This window comes from Apodemus sylvaticus, chromosome 5, assembly GCF_947179515.1.
Source record: "Apodemus sylvaticus chromosome 5, mApoSyl1.1, whole genome shotgun sequence".
In the NCBI taxonomy this organism is placed as follows: domain Eukaryota; kingdom Metazoa; phylum Chordata; class Mammalia; order Rodentia; family Muridae; genus Apodemus; species Apodemus sylvaticus.
Genome location: NC_067476.1, coordinates 108,543,372 through 108,562,106, shown reverse-complemented (window position 1 = coordinate 108,562,106; position 18,735 = coordinate 108,543,372). Strand labels below are relative to the sequence as shown.

Genomic DNA, 18,735 nt, shown 5'->3' with positions numbered 1-18,735 from the left:
GAGACTGGATAACCGTTTAGAGTGCTCTTCTCTGGGGAAGACTACTTCTTCACGAGACGTTGCAGGATATTTGACCACACTATGAACCCTGAAACTGTGTTATTTACTGGGAAAAATCTCAATCATGTGATTTTTACCAATGAAGACTTGGGAGCCAGATGCTGGGCCGAAAGCCTGCCAGCTCAGAGAGGCAGAGGCAGCACCCAGCTGACCTTCCTCCTCAGATAAGGTCCTAATGCCTCTCTCTCACCCCTTCTCAAAAAGCCCTCCTTCAAACTCAATGTCCCGCCCTTCTACTTCCTGCGCCCTGCTTGTCTATCAATCCTTCTGACTCCCTCTTATGCTTTATGTTTTTTTAATAATCCTATGTTCACTTCCTGTTAACTGGTTGCTTGTTCCGGCTTTTGATTTACAGTTGACTTTACTTAATCCTGTTTTCAATATTCAGCTGAAAGCTCTTTGATTAAAGGTGTGTGCTAAGACTGAGCCACATCACAATTTAAAAACATGTTTCCCAGTAAATAACACAGTTTCAGGGTTCATAGTGTGGTCAAATATCCTGCAACGTCTCGTAAAGAAGTAGTCTTCCCCAGAGAAGAGCACTCTAAACGGTTATCCAGTCTCAAATGGTCAGCCCTAAAATATATGTACATATGAGCAATACAAAAAATAATCCTTTAGCAAAAACCAATTTGCTTTTCCTGATCTGTTTGCCAAACCCCAAACTGCTTTACCCCATAATGTGATGTACGTTAGCTCGCCTTTGACCCCAACACTCCAGCTGTTGACACAGGCCTCGGGCTCTGAATGACAGAGATGTTGTCTCATTTGTCTAGCAAAAAGAGGGTGAAGACAGAATGTCCCACCTTCTGGCTGAGTTAGCCCCTTTTAAGTAATTGACATCTTCCTGCATTTGTCCTGCTGGTTTCAAGAAAGGAAGCTGGAAAATGGCTGTTTTAAAGCTGGGTACATGTGGGGTACACTGGGGGACACATTTCTTATGTGGACTTCAAAAAATGTTGAATATAGGGCTGTGTACGCAGTGAGCATGATGGGTAGGTCTAAAGCTCTAGCAGTCAGCACAGGGCTAAAGTTAGTAATTTCATATTGGATACTGAAAATTTGCTAAGCAGAGAGATTTCAGATGCTCTTACCAAATACGCAGAAACATTGCCAACAAGGGTCATCTTTTAGTCATGCTGAATTGTCTGGCTCAATTCTTCAATCAGAGAATCAGAGGACTTTCTGGAAGACAGGATATTTCAGAAGAATGTTCGAGGAAATGACTCTGTGAAGGAGCCATCTTCAGGGGTTACAGGACTGCCTGGCTCACAGCCAGCAGGCTGTCCCCTACCTCTCAGGGTTCCCATTGTTTTATTTGCAAATGCTATTAGTCAGGGGTCCTCACTATAGGTTTGGGGTGTGGGTGTTTGGGGAAAGAGAGAAGCTGCCTGTAAAGGAGTCAAGTTTCAGATGGGCTCTTATCCTGCCAGACTCCTTTATGAGCTTGGGCCCTAGGGTTGGATATGATCATCCTTTTGTTGTACTTAATCTTTTTATTGCTATGACAAAATGCCACACATAAGTGACTTAAGAGAAGCAGGGTTTACTTGAGCCTACCATTAAAAAAAAAAGGGAGTATGGTCCATCCTGGCAGAGGCAGAGGACAGGGGCACAAAGCAGCCAGTCACACTGCGTCCAAGGTTAGGAAGCAGATGGGTTCAGTTCCTTCTTCCCCCTTTGTAGTGCGTCCTGGACCCCAGTCCCTGGAACTGCTGCCTGAGTGGCAGGTGGGCACCCTCACAGTTAAGCTCTTTGTAAACAGCTGCACGGAGAAGCCCAGAACATATTCAGAACATATCTCCTGGGTGATATTACAAAGTGTCGCTGAAGATCAGCTATCACACATCTGTGCTATTGATTACTTACACTGATTTACTTTCTACAAATGTGTTCCTCAGTATCATAATGAGTAACACTAACAGGGCTTTAAAAGAGATGGGAAGTAGCAACACTTTAGTCCTAGCACTTGGAAGGCAGAGGCAGGTGGATCTTTGTGAGTACAAGCAAGCCTGGCCTACCTAGGAAGCTCCAGGTCAACGTTAGTTATATAGTGATTCTGCCTCAAAAAGGACAGTAAGAACAAAACAAAACACAAACAGAAACCACTAACCAACCAACGAACAGACAAGCAAAAACAACTATAACCAACCAACCAAAAAGAGACAGAGAACTTCCTTGTATCTTTTCTTTCTCCTCAGTTAAAAAAAATGCTAGTTTTTTTTTCCCTCCCTCTAAGGAGTACAAACCAAAAAATGTACAGTTGAATCTAAGGTCCTATTTGAGATTCATTCTGAAGGTACCGATCTAATAGAGGGCATCATTTAAGTCTCGAGCACAGTTGTAGGGTAGACCTGTTGGGAACTCTCTGTGCGTACATGGCAAACTCTGTACGTGACAAACTGGACAACGTTCCAGGCTCAGTTAGAGTCCAAGGATGGCGATGTTGTTCAGGTCACTTCCTGCTTCCAAAGCAAAGGCTTTATGACTTCAAGTGGGGTTGGGTTTAGAGGAGAATCAGCTTTCTCCTATCGAATGGATTCTCCTGGAGACTCAGGTTAGCAAACCTGGCTTCTAGCTTCTTTATGTGCTGAGCGGTCTCAGGCACAAGACTGTCTCCTTTTACAGACTGACTAGCAAGAATGCCCTTTCGGAAGTGCAATCACAGGGAGCTTTGGCCTAATCCTGAAGCAGCTCTGTGGCTGTTGCAGGCCTGGTATCATACTCCATAGCAGCCTTGGGACTTACACGTCCAGAGGCCCAGTGCTGCTTATATGAAGTTATAAGATTCCCCCAGTGCTACCCAGACATACAGAAATAGCGGATGCCATTTCCCACTCTGAAAGCTGTTTGATCCAGGAACTTAGATCTGACTCATTACTAAAGATGATTTCTCTGAATTCAAACTTGCAAGTCTTGTGAGTATCCCCCCCCCCAGCAGCCCCCCCCCCCCAGGATGTGAGAGTTCCTTGGTCTCTCCTCTTTCCAGTTACTGTCAATGTTGACACTGCACATGCTCCAGTCTATATACTACCTTTAAAATCACTCTTCTCTTTAGCTTATCTTTTATTTCACCGAAATACAGATTCCCATAATAAACAAAACAAAATCTACATGTCTTAGTGAGCTTTTCTCTGCTCCCACTTTGCGTATATACGCCATGATTATTTTGTGAAAGAGTCGGAATGGATGGCCTCTGAGCTTCCTCCAAGCCTGGGCTTCCCTTCAGTCTACCACCAGAATGAGATTTCACTAAGAAACACAATGGCGGATGGTGAGCACCTGGACTGCAGCTCTCTGAGAGCCTGTTGGCTGTTTCTTTTTCAGAGAAATCATCTACGCTGAAGACACAGAGACTCTGTCTCAAAACAAAACCAAAAAAAAAACATCAACAATAACAAAAACAAAATCAAATCTAACCAAAAAATCTGTGGCTGCCACATACTTAAGTGTCACAGAAAAGGGAGTGTCATTAAGCAGGTGGGGGCCCTGAAGTCCTGGGTCCTGGTAGGAGACTTACTAGCACAAGGCGTGGTCTCAGCATTGTGAGGCCGCCATCTGTGCAGGGCTTCAGGGCTCTTGAACTTGTAGGGTGTGGTCTGGTCCCTGAAGCTCACGGGCACAGGGACAGTGAAACAGCAGGGTCCTCATGCTCTGCTGGAGACACCATATCTCACTAAACCCAGCAACAGTTAAATGATTTGGCTTTTCCCAACTCTCCCCTTTGTGACACTAAACTATATGGCAGCCCCAGGTTTTTGTTGTTGTTATTGTTTTGATGTGATTTTGTTGTGGTTATTGTTGTTCATTTTTTGTTTTGTTTTGTATTGTTTTGAGAGAGAGTCGCTGTGTGAAGAAGGCTGGCCTGAAACTCTTGAGTGCTGAGATTAGAAGCATACACTGCCAGGCAACAGTGTAATTTAGCTGTATCTACTGACAGCCAAGGCTTCAGACTTTTACTGATAGCAGGGTTCAATGTGACTGCATGGGCAGGAGGAATATTTCACAGGCGGAAGGCTCTTCAAGGCCAAGGGTACAGACACTTCTCAGTAGGAAAGGGCAATGGAGGAGATGGAGGAGGGCACTGGCTTTCCAGATGCCCCTTTACCTGGAGCAAGCGCGACCAGATGTTCCTTTGTGAGCACACAGGTTTTGTTGCTGTTGTTGTTGCTGCTGCTGTTGTTGTTGTTGGGGTTTTTTTTTGGTTTTTTTTTTTTTTTTTTTTTTTTTTTTTTTTTTTTACAGCATTGTTCAGTACTATAAAACACACACTCTAGGCCCTCACTTATCAAGGCTGAGTCAGATTTGTGGATAGAGGGCATAACTAATTCTTTCAAGGACTCAGAATTGAGAAATAATGTCATATAAAAAGATGTTCCACTTTAAGTGGATTATAGGTTGTCAGGAGAGATCATACACATACATCATAATTAGATTTATTACATCCCAATTTAATTAAACAAGTATACAGAATATAATTGCTAGGTCATTCATTAAGCCATTGGAATGATTAACTGAGTTTTGGTGTTGCCTTGGCTACAGAAACAACAGTACTGAGGCCATGGCCAAAAGAAACAAAAAGGAAAATTAACATGATGGACATGCTGGACCACTAGGACAATAGTCACCCATTTCTTTGTCTGCATCTTTTAGCATCCTTGTTGGCACCTGCCTCTGGGCCTGCCTCTATCATAGGCCACACAAGGTGCCAGACCTTTGCATCTGGGCCTGGCAAGCTTCGAGTCCTGGTAGCAGGCCGGAGAATGACACTGGGTATCTGAAGAACATGGTGCTGGCTTCTTGCCTAACCTTTCAGAGCAAAGGACATCCAGCAAGACTCTCCTGAGGAGCAGACTAACTTCTGTGAGTCACTGCTTTTCCATCTCATTTACGATTCATGACCTTTGCTGTATTTTTAGCTTTTATTTATTTGGGTCTAAGAAGTGGGCTAAAAGGAAATGGAGTTTGGAATCTCACAGAAGGATGAGGAGAAATTGGTATCACATTTTAGCTAGGATTGGCTAAAATTTGGCAAATGTAATCAAACCTTCAGCATATGTTCAGAGAGTCCACTGTTCTGAGCAAGTTCCATACTGTTCTGGGTTCTGAGAATAAAAGACTTCAGAAGACTCTCACACTTCAAGACTGGCTCAGATAGCTGATCAGGAAATGATGGTATTATAATCTCTGCTGATACTCCCTGACATACCTGCACAGCTCATCAGGAAATGAGGGTATTATAATCTCTGCTGATACTCCCTGACATATCTGCAGACTTTAGTCTCTCACTGAAGTACTTGGTGCTGTGGGGCAGCCTTTTGCCCCTAGCTGTACCCACTGTCTGGGAGCTCAGCTTACAACCTTCAGGGCTTGCTTTCCCTGACAATATCCCACCCCCACACCCCATTCCCAACTTTCCTTTCTCTGAGACATCTTCCCTGGCTCCCCAAGATTCGCTAATCCTGCTGCCCCTATAGAAAGAGTTCTTGCTTAAGGTTCCTTCAAAGTAACTGGGCTTTTCTATCCGCTCTCCAAGCTAAGCAGGTGGAATTGAAGGTGTCCAAGAAGAACACTGCCATCCCTACACAGTGACCACTCCATAGGTCAAATACACGAGTCACAAATAGTGAGTGCATGCAAAGCTCAGATCAGTCCCAAGACTGTCTTAGTTCTGAAGCACAGACTCTTAAGACTCTGTGGCATTCTCACTTCCTTTTTGGGCTGACCCTGGTAGGGGCCAATCATGGCCTGTTCTACATTAACAGGACAGTGAGGACTGTCTCGGTATTTCTTTCTCCTGCTGTGCATCTGCAGCGCATTGGCTGAGTCTCTATTCTTTACTATTCCCACTCACTGGCATTGTAAGAGGAAGGAAACTGGATAGGTCACTGTTGTGTGATGTCATCCACCAAATGAGAAGCTGTGTCCAACTTTGAAGAGGCTAACGGAGTAAAAATTCATGCTGGGGAAGGGGAAGGTTGGAGATGCTTTTGGGTTGGCACTAATGGCTCCCATGTAATCAAAAGAAAACTGTAGAGGTAGGAGCGCACAGGGCATGATCAGTAGAGCGGCTGGGACAAGAGTCTTCTGGTCACCATTTGCACCAGGGAGCCAGGTGGCTCCATGGCCTTCTGTGTACAGACCCTGCCAGAAGAGAGTTGGTCTCCCAGGAGTACAGACACGGGCTTATAGGCCCACAGGAGGGACAGAAATAACAATTAACACCAGAGATAATCAGATGGCGAAAGGCAGGCACATGAACCCTACCAATAGAAACCAAGGCTACTTGGCAGCATCAGAACCCAGTTCTCCCACCATAGCAAGTCCCAGATACCCCAACACACTGGAAAAGCAAGAGTTGGATTTAAAATCATATCTTATGATGCTGATAGAGGACTTCAAGAAGGACATAAATAACTCCCTTAAAGAAATACAGGAGAGCCGGGCAATGTTGGTGCACGCCTGTAATCCTAGCACTCTGGGAGTCAGAGGCAGGTAGATTTCTGAGTTCGAGGCCAGCCTGGTCTATAGAGTGAGTTCCAGGACAGCCAGGGCTATACAGAGAAACCCTGTCTCAAAAACAAACAAACAAACAAACAAAAACCCAACCAAATCCAAAAAAACCAAAAAAAAAAAAAAAAAAAAAAAAAAAAAAAAAGACAGGAGAACATGGGTCAACAGGTAAAAGTCCCTAAAGAGGAAACGCAAAAATCCCTTAAAGAATTATAGGAAAATACAAACAAACAAGTGAAGGAACTGAACAAAACCATTCAGGATCTAAAAATGGAAGTAGAAACAATGAAGAAATCACAAAGGGAAACAACTCTGGAGACAGAAAACCTTGGAAAGAAATCAGGAGTCATAGATGCAAGCATCAACAACAGAATAGAAGAAAGAATCTCAGGTGTTGAAGATACCATAGAAAGCATTTACTCAACAATCAAGGGAAACGCAAAATGCAAAAGGCTTATAACCCAAAACATTCAGGAAATCTAGGATACAACGAGAAGAACAAACCTAAGGATGTAGGTATAGAAGAGAGCAAAGATTTACAACTTAAAGGGCCAGTAAATATCTTCAACAAAATTGTATAAGAAAACCTTCTTAACCTAGAGAAAGAGATGCCCATGAACATACAAGAAGCCTACAGAACTCCAAAGAGACTGGACCAGAACAGAAAGTCCTCCCGGCACATAATAATCAAAACACACCAAATACACTAAACAAAGAAAGAATATTGAAAGCAGTAAGGGAAAAAGGGCAAGTAACTTATAAAGACAGACGTATCAGAATTACACCAGACTTCTCACCAGAGACTATGAAAGCTAGAAGATCCTGGGCAGATCTCATACAGACACTAAAAGAACACAAATACTAGCCCAGACTACTATACCCAGCAAAACTCTGAATCACCATAGATGGAGAAACCAAGATATTTCATGGTAAAACCACATTTACATAATATCTTTCCACAAATCCAGCCCTACAAAGGATAATAGATGGAAAACACCAATACAAGGAGGGAAACTACACCCTAGAAAAAACAAGAAATTAATCTTCTTCCAACAAACCCAAAAGAAAGTAACCACACAAACATAAAAATACCACCAAAATTAACAGGAAGCAACAATCACTATTCTTTAATATCTCTTAACATTAATGGACTCAATTCCCCAATAAAAAGGCATAGACTAGCAGAAGTATTTTTCATGTAAATCTTCAATTTTATCAAAAAATGTTTGTTATTCCTCTTCCAATTAATTTAGTAATGTTTTTATGTCTACCATTTTATCTGTATTATTTTCCATGATAATCTTCAATTTTAACATGTTTTTCTATATATTTCTTCAATTTTATCAGAAATATTTTCCATGTAAATCTCCAATTTTATCAGAAAATGTTTATAATTCCCCTTTCAATAAACTTAGAAATATTTTTATGACTGCCATTTTATCTGTATAATTTTCCATGAAATAGTCTATTTTAACGTGTTTTTCTACATATTTATTCAATTTTATCAGAGATATTTTCCATGTAAATTTTCAGTTTTATCAGAAAATGTTTATAATTCCACTTTCAATCAACTTAGAAGTATTTTTATGCTTACCATTTTATCTGTATAATTTTCCATGATAATCTTCAGTTTTAACATGTTTTTCTATGTATTTCTTCAATTTTATCAGAAAATGTTTCTAATTCCACTTTCAATCAGCTTAGAAATATTTTTATGCCTACCATTTTATCTGTGTAACTTTTCATGATAATCTTCAATTTTAACATGTTATTCTATATTTTTCTACAATTTTATCAGAAATATTTTCTACGTAAATCTTCAATTCTATCATAAAATGTTTCTACTTCATTTTTCAATTAATTTAATAATGTTCTTTATGTCTACTGTTTTACTCTTTGATTTTCCATGAAAATTGTCAATTTTTACATGTTTTTCTTTATATTTTTTTCAATTTTGTCAGAAGTATTTTCCATATGTCTTTAATTTTATCATAACATGTTTTTACTTCCTTTTTCAATTAAAAGAAAAAGAAAAAAAGGAAAGCAGTAGAGGAAGCAAAAAACATGAAAATGGAGGCAGAGTGGAGCCTCTGTCTAGAGGAAGGAGAGTCTTAGGGGAGTAAAAAAGACCTGCCTTTCTAACCACAGCCTCTGATTTAGCAGCTGCTGGCATCAATTATTCAGTTGTAACGGGCCCCTTAAATTAGCACTTTTAAAGCCTTTTCTCCTCTGAAAGCATCAATTCTTTGACACGCCCGGGGATTCCCTGCCTCCTCAGGAGAGAGCCAGGAGAACGCAGTCAACTGATACAGCAAAAGCAAACCTAAGCAGGGCAGGCTTGGCAAGCCAGGACCTCAGTTCACATTTGCATTAGGAGCACTGGGTCCCAGAAGGCTGAAGACTTTCTCCCAGAACAAGAGACAGCACCTGTGGTCTACTTGGATTAGGCCTTTACACACTGATAAAAATCTCTTAATAGCTGGGCTTGGGCACAATGCTTGCTTTAGGGTATTAGTTGCAACTTTTGAATTGTAATCACAAAATCAAAACCACCGAATAAAAGATAGAAGGCCTGGTGACTCTACTAAGACTGCATGAGAATTTTTGTCAGAGAATACACCTTTGTTTGTTCCAATCCCTGCTTTCTTGGAACTCAAAGGATAACTGGATAAGGTGGAATGGAAGGCATATTTACCGTGTTTGGTGGCTAAATTTATATTCCAATAATGTTGTTACTGGAATTGTTAGAGTTAGAACCTGGGTACCAGCAACAGTCTCAACCTAGCTGTAGCTTGTCCTCAATTGGCCGACTAAGGAGGCAAAGCAATAGTGGAAAACTCAGCAAGTGGATGTATTCAGTTTGGCCCCATTGGCAAAGATAAGAATAAAAGTCTAGAGTCCATCTTCAGAGTCTCGGTTTATGCATAGATGAATGGCAAGAAGTCTATACAACCGAGCAGACCCAGGGTGGGCATGCTCCTGCCCACCACTCAGCATCCTTGACCCGCCTCCAGTCCAGCACTTTCCAGGGCTCTGAGAACTTGTTGGAACTGCGGGGAATCTTTTCCTGGGAGACAAGATTCTCTTCTGTTGACACCAAGCTTCAGTATTTCCTTCTCACAGCATGAGATTCTTGAGAAAAGCCTACTTCTTGGGGTTCATTGATTCAATTATATGATCACCAAAGAGAGGAGGACAAGTATTTTCAGAATATCTTCATTCCCGACAGGACTGTTACACTGCAGCATAATATTCAAGAAGGGACAGTTTATAAAGAATAAGGAAATTATGTGTGTATGCTTCTGGAGTCTGGGGAGTCCAAGAACATGGCGCTGACATCAGCTCACTTCCATCAGCTCATGTCAGCACCTGGCCAGGGCCATCTTGCCCCACCATAATTCAGTAAAGGGGATGACATGGTGGGATGGAGTTAATGTTCTAGTTTGGGGTCTATTGGATGAACAGGTGGAGGAAAACGTAATGCAGCATCTTTAATCTATAGTTGTTTTGGTTCATAGACTCTCATTTTAAATATGCCCCTATATTATAGCTACTTTGGTATATGACAGACTTTGAGTAGGGTAGGCGTGATGGAAGCCTCTATCTAATCCAGGACCCCAAAAAGAACTGTTACTAATAGATGTCTTATGGATTAGTTGTCATAATCTTGAGTTTAAAGTAGTGTCCAGCACATAGTTGTATGTGTCTGTCTTGTACTTTTTCATAAGTCTAGGGTAGCATCTCTCCTATATGGCAAACTTCTTTGGTGCCGGGTGGTACCAGGATATAGACAGCTTCAAACATTAGAAGATGTAAGCTCCACATTAGCCATCCCCTGAGCAGAGCACCAAGCTTCTGACAATAAGTTTTTGCAGCTGTCAAAAGAGATTGTCCACTTCTGTAGGTCCTGCCCCAGACTCATCCTGAGCCTCGAACTCTTGAGACCAGATGGAGCACATCCCTGTCTGTGGCAAAGCGCAGGGTAACACAGGGTGATTGTCTGGCAGACATACAGTAACAGAAAGAACTCCTTGTGGCTTCAGTGTTGTCCCTAGAGGAGGTCACAGCCCTCAAAGTGCTCCCCTGGCAGTATTTGCCTCAGGGATGGCCTCTGTCTGGATGATTTTGCCTGTGTTCAGGTCTGTAGGCAGAGAGGAAACCTCCCTCCGTTCAAAACATTTCTCGTGTGTAAGGGGTTTTCAATAGGAGTAGGCTGGCTGGAATGAGGGAAGAAAGGATCAGCATAGTTGCCTTGCCCACTGATGACCAGTGCCTTTTTCAAATTAGAAGGTTTCTATGCACAGTCAGAGGCAACTCACTTCCCAGTATATTAGTCATTTTAAGATGGCAAAAAGACCCTGATTTTTATTGTATAGTCTGTTTTTTGTTTGTTTGTTTGTTTTTGCTCCAAAGATATTTTATTTCAGGATCCTGGGTTTCCCCTGTCAAAGAGGAACTCTTTCGAATCAACTTAAAGCCTCACTTATATCTAAAAAAAAAATCTTCAGGAAATTGTATTTTAGATGTCATTTTAGATGACTTTAGATGTACTTTAGATGTCACAAAAGCCTTACTTTAGATAAATCAGCAGTGGAAGCAGAGTGGAGACAGTTCCCTCCGTAGTTTCTGAGTGAAGGAGTCTGCTCAGTCGAGAGGCAAACGGACAGTCATCTGGTCCCAGAATAATAGGCCTTTCCAGCCCCAGTCCTCCCATTCGGTTTGGGCTCTCTCCCTGGGTGTGAGAGCTCCTTCCTTGTAGAAGAAGCAGAAGATACAACTGCTTTTAGAAGGCTCCATTTTTGTGAGCACCAAGAACTCCGGATGGTTGAAATTCCTGGTATGCCAAGTCCCTGTTTGTCAACAAGCGAATAAGTCCAGGTTTTTAAGCTTTGACCTTGGTGTAGAAAAAGGAGTTTTCAGTTCATGCTGAGAGAGAGAGAAGGGGGGGGGGGAGAGGGAGAGAGAGACAGAGACAGAGATTCAATTTAATTGACCGAGATGTATCTGAGGAGCTGCTGGGGGGCTAGGCAGTACATCAGATGCTGCCAACAGAGCAATCCTCCTGTTTTTCAGGATTTTTTTTCCACTAATCTTCCAGTGAGAGAGACAAAATGGGCAAATACAGTGTTTTCAGCAGTAGGGATGTGAAGAGAAACTTAGAAGAGGGCAGAGAATGGAGGGAAGACGGTGGCTTCCTGCTTTCCTAGACATTACATCACTCTGAAGAGAGGCAGTGCTTGTCAATACCAGGCATCTTCCGGGGTTGTATACTGAGTGGTACTTCTTCCCAGTCTAGAAGAAGGGCTTCCCCATCTATTTCCAGAAGACCTACCTTTCAAATCCTAGCCGGCAGGAGAACTTCAGGCGACCTAGCTTCAGGGTTCCCTTAACAGACTTCATACTCCTTTAAGAATGAGCATATTGTAGGTGGTCCAGCCAGGATACAGGCTATTTTGAGACTTCCTGAACATCATTTCTTGAAATAAATCATGTATTGCACTGTCAGAGGTGCAAGGCAAATGATGACTAAGACACACTCCCCTGCCTCACCTCCCCCCCCCCCCCCCAGCCTGTCCTTGAGAAGCCTGTAGGGCAGCTGGGGCTTAGACATCGGAAAGGAAGTGCAGACTCCTTGGGTCAGTGCCACCTAGAGGTGTGACCAACATTCTCAGGGACCCCAGAGGGCAAGCAGAGAACTCTGCCTCCAGGGTATCGGGTAAGGTTTCAGGCTATAATAACTTCTGATTCTGGGTTCATTTATTCATTAGTCAGCCACTCATACCTGAGCGGTTTATTCTGGGATCATGTACCGCCTGCAGGTACTGCTCGATTCACTTCTTAATGTCATAGCTTCTGGGCGATTGCTTTACTAGGTTGTAGTTCACACACCAAAGCATTTCATCGGGCTTTATTTTTGTAGATTCTTAGAGTTGAACAACCATTACTAAGTGGAAAACATTGTTATCAGCTTAGAGGGAAACCACACCTTCCCAACCCAATGTCCTAGATGCTAACCTTCTCACGCAGGAGGCAGAAAGCGGACCCATGTATGGAATTTTCAGTTATGGGTGCACAAAGAGAAAGAGAAGTGGGCAGAGGATGGAGGGAGGGGGGCGCGGCAGTCTGGGGTTACTTTGTACAAATGAAATCATACAAAATAGATTCTCGTTTCCCCTTCCTCTGATTAGTGACTTCAGAGTTTATTTCTGTTACAGCATGCTTTTACACCTCGTGGTTTTCACTGTCAGGCACCATTTGGGGGTTTAGTTGTAATTACTTTCTCCACACATCAGTTGATGGGCAGCGACATGCTTCTAGCTTGGTGCTCTTCCGTATACAACTTTGATGAATGGTTGTGTGCATTTTTTATGCTGCTGTGTATTTTTGGTTTTTCTGGGTCTCCTCTAGGGGCAAGAATGCTGGTTCGTTAATAATTCTCTCTACTTTTCTTGAAGCAGTGCTTAGCTGCATCTCCTCATGGCTACATCATTTTACATTTTCAGTAGTATGCAGCAGTTGTAATTTCTACACATCTGTGCTTTCTGGTTTTGTTTTGTTTGTTTTTTTCTAATCATGCCTCCCTGAAGGTACGAAGTATTTTGGTTTGCATTTTTCTAGCTGATGGACCAGGTTAATAACTTACAGGGGTCACCTAAATATCTTCTCTGGAGTAAATTTGAACCCAGACTGTCAGGCTTGCTGGCAGGGGCTCCAACCACTGAGCTATGTCATCGACTCAGCACAGACATTTTTAAACATTTCCCTGGTGATTCTAATGGGGTCGGAAAATATTTGTGTAGGCTGAGAAAAGCAGGAGTCATTGTTTAGAGAAACTACAGATGGCATGGAACGAAACCAACAAAGGAGACTGAGAGAAGGCAGTCTAAAGAGAGAGATGGTATGCAGAGGAACGTGTTCTCACAAAAGCCAAGGAAAGAGAGGGCTCAAAGGGAAGCAAGGAGAGGGGACGTGAATGGGGAGGAAGCAGTTGATGGCTCAGACAGTTTCAGTGCAGTGGAGAGGGAACCTGAGATCTCTCCCCAACTCTGCACAAGTCTAAAGGCATTTAGTATGCCCACTCCTCCACATAGGATTAGGACTGGAGGTGCAGACAGACAGACAGCCTCATGGTCATGAAGGAAAGAATGTCTCTCCTTTAGCTATGCTTTATTTTTTAATCAAGGAGGACTAGAAATTGTTTAAAGGTGGCAGATTAATCCTTCAGCGTCTTCTTGCTGGTGTGGTGGCCTCTACTGTGGTTGAGTGTGTTTGCAAATGAAGCCTCATGGTGTGGTACTTGATGACAAACCTTAGTGTTTCTTTCTGAAGTATTTTCTTCTCTGTCTGATTTTACACTTGCCAACTGCAGACCTATCACTTACATTTCTCTCACATATACACAGTAGTCTTCCCTACTCTGAGCCCAAGGGCAGCTTATGGTAAAGTTAGTGTCCTTGTACATTATTTGTTGCTGTGATTAAACACCATGGCCAAAACCTGAGTAGGAAACGGGTTGTTTTAGCTTTCAGGTGAGAGTCTATTGTTGACGAAATCCAGGGCAAGAACCCAATGCAAGAACGTGGAGACAGGAGCTAAATTAGAAACTGTAGAGGAACACGACTTACTGACTTGCTTCTGTAACTTGTTCAGCTTGTTTTCTTGTATAACCCTGGCCCACCTTCCTGGGCCCTCCCACATCAACCACTTATAAGAAAATGTACCCCCAACATACCCATGGGCTAATTTAATAGAGGGAATTTATCAATTGAGGCTTCCTTTTCCCAAGTGACACCAGTTTGTGTCAAGTTGACAAGCACTAACCATCACAGAAGGGATCTTTCCATTGGTTCAAAGGTCTTTAACTCTTGTTAGTAAGCTGTGGTTCCTACCCATGAAATGTTGTGTGTTTATTTGTATTTTTATTCTAATGCTATAGATTTACTTAAAAAAGAAAAGCCAATTTTAATGTTTCAGTGATTCCCAGGTTCCAGCAAAGGAACCACATCTCCAGAACTTTGAAGAAAAAGGGCAATACAGGAGAACATGGGATTCACTTTCTCTTTATTGACCAAGCATCCTCCAGTATCTACAGACACCATCATGGCCCCTGGATCATCACTATTACCTATTTGGAAGATAGGAAAGGAAAGGAATAGGAGCCAAAAGTGGCCATACCAGGTCCCAGAAAGAAGGCTGCAGAGACGCCACAGCAGAGCTTCTCACCCATCCTAACACTGCAACCTTTAATATAGTTCCTCATCTTGTGGTGACCCACAACCGTGCAATTAGTTTGTTGCTACTTCATAACTGTAATTTTGCTACTGTTATGAGTTGTGATAATATCTGATATGCAGGATATCTGAATATCTGAATGAATGGATATCTGAAATGAAACCACAAAGGAGTCTCGGCCCACAGGTTGAGAGCCACTGCTCTAGAGTAAATTGTGATTCAGCCTCGGTGAACCAATGAGAGAAAGCCAAGCGCTTATCCTGAACCGGCTTCAGTTTTCTTGTCTATTCCAATGGAGGTCATGATGATTCACCTCTAGAAAGAGAGCCAACCCAGTCTTTTGGAGGCTGCCCTTGTTTTAGGAATAGAAAGTAGATCTTATGTGGATCTGCGTTTAATAAAAAGGGAGGCCTTGTCATCTCTGGTTTATCTTAACAAACCTCTCCCACGGGCTTTGCAGTTCAGCAGCTCTTTACTTCCGAGGTTCAGAAGTTCCTAAACAAAGAGTCAGACAGGTTGCTTTTAGGCACTGCTCTCTCTGGAACTCGGCTGGGGCTTTAGACATGGCAAAAATCCATTGTGGTTTCTTCCACATGTGCCCAGCCTTGGAAGGGGAATTGTCCTCACTGATGGCCACATCTGCATAACTTCTTTTTCTTTAGAATCTTGTGTCTTGTCAAAGTGAGACAATGTCTTCCCCCAATACTCTTGACTAACTATGTATATTGTCATAGAGATTCACTGAAGTGCAACAAATATACCCATGAGCATATGACCAAGAGATCCAGACACCTGCAGTGTTAGCATCCCAACTATGACCTGTTCTACTTGCAATGATTAGTGTTGACAATATCATAGAATCTAGAATCACGTGGGAGATGGGCCTTTGGGTGTGTCTTGGTAGCAGATGCAATTATCTTGATTGTATTGAGGTAGGAAGGCCTGCCTATTATGGGTGGTCCCATCACCTAGCTGGGGTTCTGGGTTGCATAAGCTGGACAAAGGAAGATGAGCACAATTGTTTATCATGCGTTAGCATATGACTGTTCTGTGATCAGGTACTCCTGCTTGACTTCCCCACCATGATGGACTGTAACATTGACCTGAGAGCTGAAATAGAACCTTTCTCCCTTAAGTCGCTTGACCAGGGTACTTTATCACAGCAACAGAAGGAACTAAGGCAGCACCCAAGTCTTTTTTATGAGACTTTAATGTTCCTGTTTTCCTTTGGCACAGCGTGGAAAGACTTGGCCAAACCTTCACCTCCTTTTGCTACCTCTCTCTACTCATTTTAAAGGCACAATGAAAAATAAAAATAAAATGAATAAAGGTATATGCAGTAAAGCACTAGATGCTTACTGTAGAGTAACAGATGTTTTCTTCCTTCCTTCCTTCCTTCCTTCCTTCCTTCCTTCCTTTCTTTCTTTCTTTCTTTCTTTCTTTCTTTCTTTCTTTCTTTCTTTCTTTCTTTCTTTCTTTCTTTCTTTCTTTCTTTCTTTCTTTCTTCTTTCTTCTTTCTCTCCTGAGTATTCTTGGGTTCTGGTCACAGTCCCAGGCCCTTCTTCATTATAAACAAGCAAATTGACAGACAAATCTGATACATGGAGGCATGAAAGAGATGAATGAGAGTTGTGCTCATAAGCAACATGTCATGACCTAAGGACATTGCATGTTAATTAAAGCCTGTAGGATGAACAAGAATCTCAGACCTGTAGAGCAGAGAGATGAGTTAGTCAAGGAGAATGGCCAGTGGGAAACCCTGCCATTGGGAAGAATTGAGGACAAGGATGGCGGGCCAACATTACATCACAGTATGGGAGTGGGGCACTTAGTCAGGTGAGCAAAGGCAAGCCAAAGCCAAGGTCTAGGCACTGACAGTAGTGATTCTGCTTTGGTAATAGATGTGAAGAGATTTAAGCAGTGAGGGTAAGGTATTAATATATTTTTACTTTTTATAAGTCCCTGTGTTAGAGCACGAAAATGTAGCATCTGTCACATTTTTAGGCATGTACACGTAGATCATTGTATCATATATCATCTTGACTTAGTGATTTATAACTGTCAGGGAAAGAATTCACCTCAGTAGGTATCTTGGAGAATTGGAAGTGTGGCCCAGACCTGCTCCCTGACTTGTGTATAGACTCCACTCTTCCCCAGACTGGTGTGTAGGAGATGCGGTGACTGAGTCAGGCTCTAGGGTGAGGAGGAGAGAGAGGGCCATGTAGTCAAAGCAGCCAATGAGAATTCTCAGGTAGACCTTTCCATCGGCCTCATTGTGGAGTGTGGACCCCAGAATTCCCCACCCACCTTCCTGTTTCTAGTCAGTCTAGAAGTCTCAGTCAGTCCCGGTTTCCAGACATTTCACTTCCCCACAGTGCCCGAGCCTTAGGGGTTAAGAACTAAGTATACAGGATGTGTTTTGTGTCAGTCTCAGACACCCCATGAGGAGTCTGTCTAGTGGGGTCTGGCTGAAAATGTCTCTCTCACACCAGACTTATGGTAGCAACTGAACACAAAGTCAATTGGGGCTGTGGCATCTATAGATTCCACTCAAATTTACTACAAAAAAAGGGGAGTGCCCCCTCCTCTTCCCATCACCAAGAGAGGCTGGATAGCTTCCAAAGGACAGCAAAACAGGAAGTGTCTCATTTCTGCAGACCTGAGAGCCCTTTCATCCCCATCACAGGGCACTCAGACTGGTCCAAGACAATTTTCAGTGGAGCGCTCCAGAGTCAATGGCTGCTCTGAGGATCCCACAGCCTCACCTGCAGAGATACTTAAAAAGCTGTGACTGTGTCGTCCCCCCTCCCTTTGCTTTGTCAAGCTTTATCCTCTTGGGGACACTGAATTCCATTGTCAGCTGACAGCCTGTTATTTCCTGGCTCTCCAACCGGGCAGTGTAGGTGCCTTGCATTCAGTGGTTGCCAAGGCGATTCCTAACCTTCTTTGCCTGGCCCTCCTGGTCGTTAATGACCCTCCTGGTTCCTCTGTGCCCTGGCTGGAAGCAGCTGAGTTACCCTTGACTCACTCTACTATGTACTCTGTGGCAATTAAACTGCTGAGTCCTATCTAGGTCTTTCCGTGATGTCACTCAAATCCATCTCCTCCTCATTGGTACCATCCCTCCTCTGAGTGGGCCAGCCTTACTTACTTCTCTCAGGGAGCATCCTACTGCACACTCTCACTGTCACCCACCTTCACCCTTCTCGGCCTCTTAACCCTCATCCCTGATTTGGCACTGTTTGCTTTAGAAGTCGCAACTCTTTTTCCAATACTCCCTGTTCAAGCTAATACTACCAAGCCCTATTTGGGGGCATGCTTTTTTCTTTCTTTCTTTCTTTCTTTCTTTCTTTCTTTCTTTCTTTCTTTCTTTCTTTCTTTCTTTCTTTCTTTCTTTCTTTCTTTCTTCCTCTCTCTCTCTCTCTCTCTCTCTCTCTCTCTCTCTCTCTCTCTCTGTCTTAACTACAATGATCTTACAAAAGATGACAAGACCTTCTTAATGTTACTAGTTCTGTCTAGTGCAGTCATATGCCTGTCCTGGCGCTCAGGAGATTGGCGAGTCCTGCGTTACTTGTCTCCTGTTTATTTTTGCTTCCTCTGACATTTGTGCAGTTTTGCCTGCTAAGCACTGTCCTGAAAGCTTTTCATATGTGACACTATTTAGCTCTCACAACAATTCTAATTGAATTTTCATTTTCACCAAGGACAAAACCAATGTGGAAAAGTTGGGTCACTAGCTGGGACTTGGAAATGAAGATGTGGCAAAGCCAGAATGTGAGTCTGCATCACGCACAGTGTAGCCCTCAGATCCACAGTGTGAAGCCCTCAGATCCACACCCCCAGCCTCCGAGCCCAGGGTCCTTCCCGTTCTCTCGATTCCCAGTACTGGAGTTTGTATTTAGCGTGTTTTATAGCCAAAGGGATGTGTGT

At 42.9% G+C, this 18,735-nt stretch overlaps 1 protein-coding gene across 1 annotated transcript in view; it reads left to right on the top strand.

Moving 5' to 3' along the window:
* Shc4 (SHC adaptor protein 4) overlaps positions 1–18,735 on the top strand; it is a 90,435-nt gene that overhangs the window by 12,739 nt on the left and 58,961 nt on the right. The gene's annotated exons all lie outside the window — the stretch shown is intronic.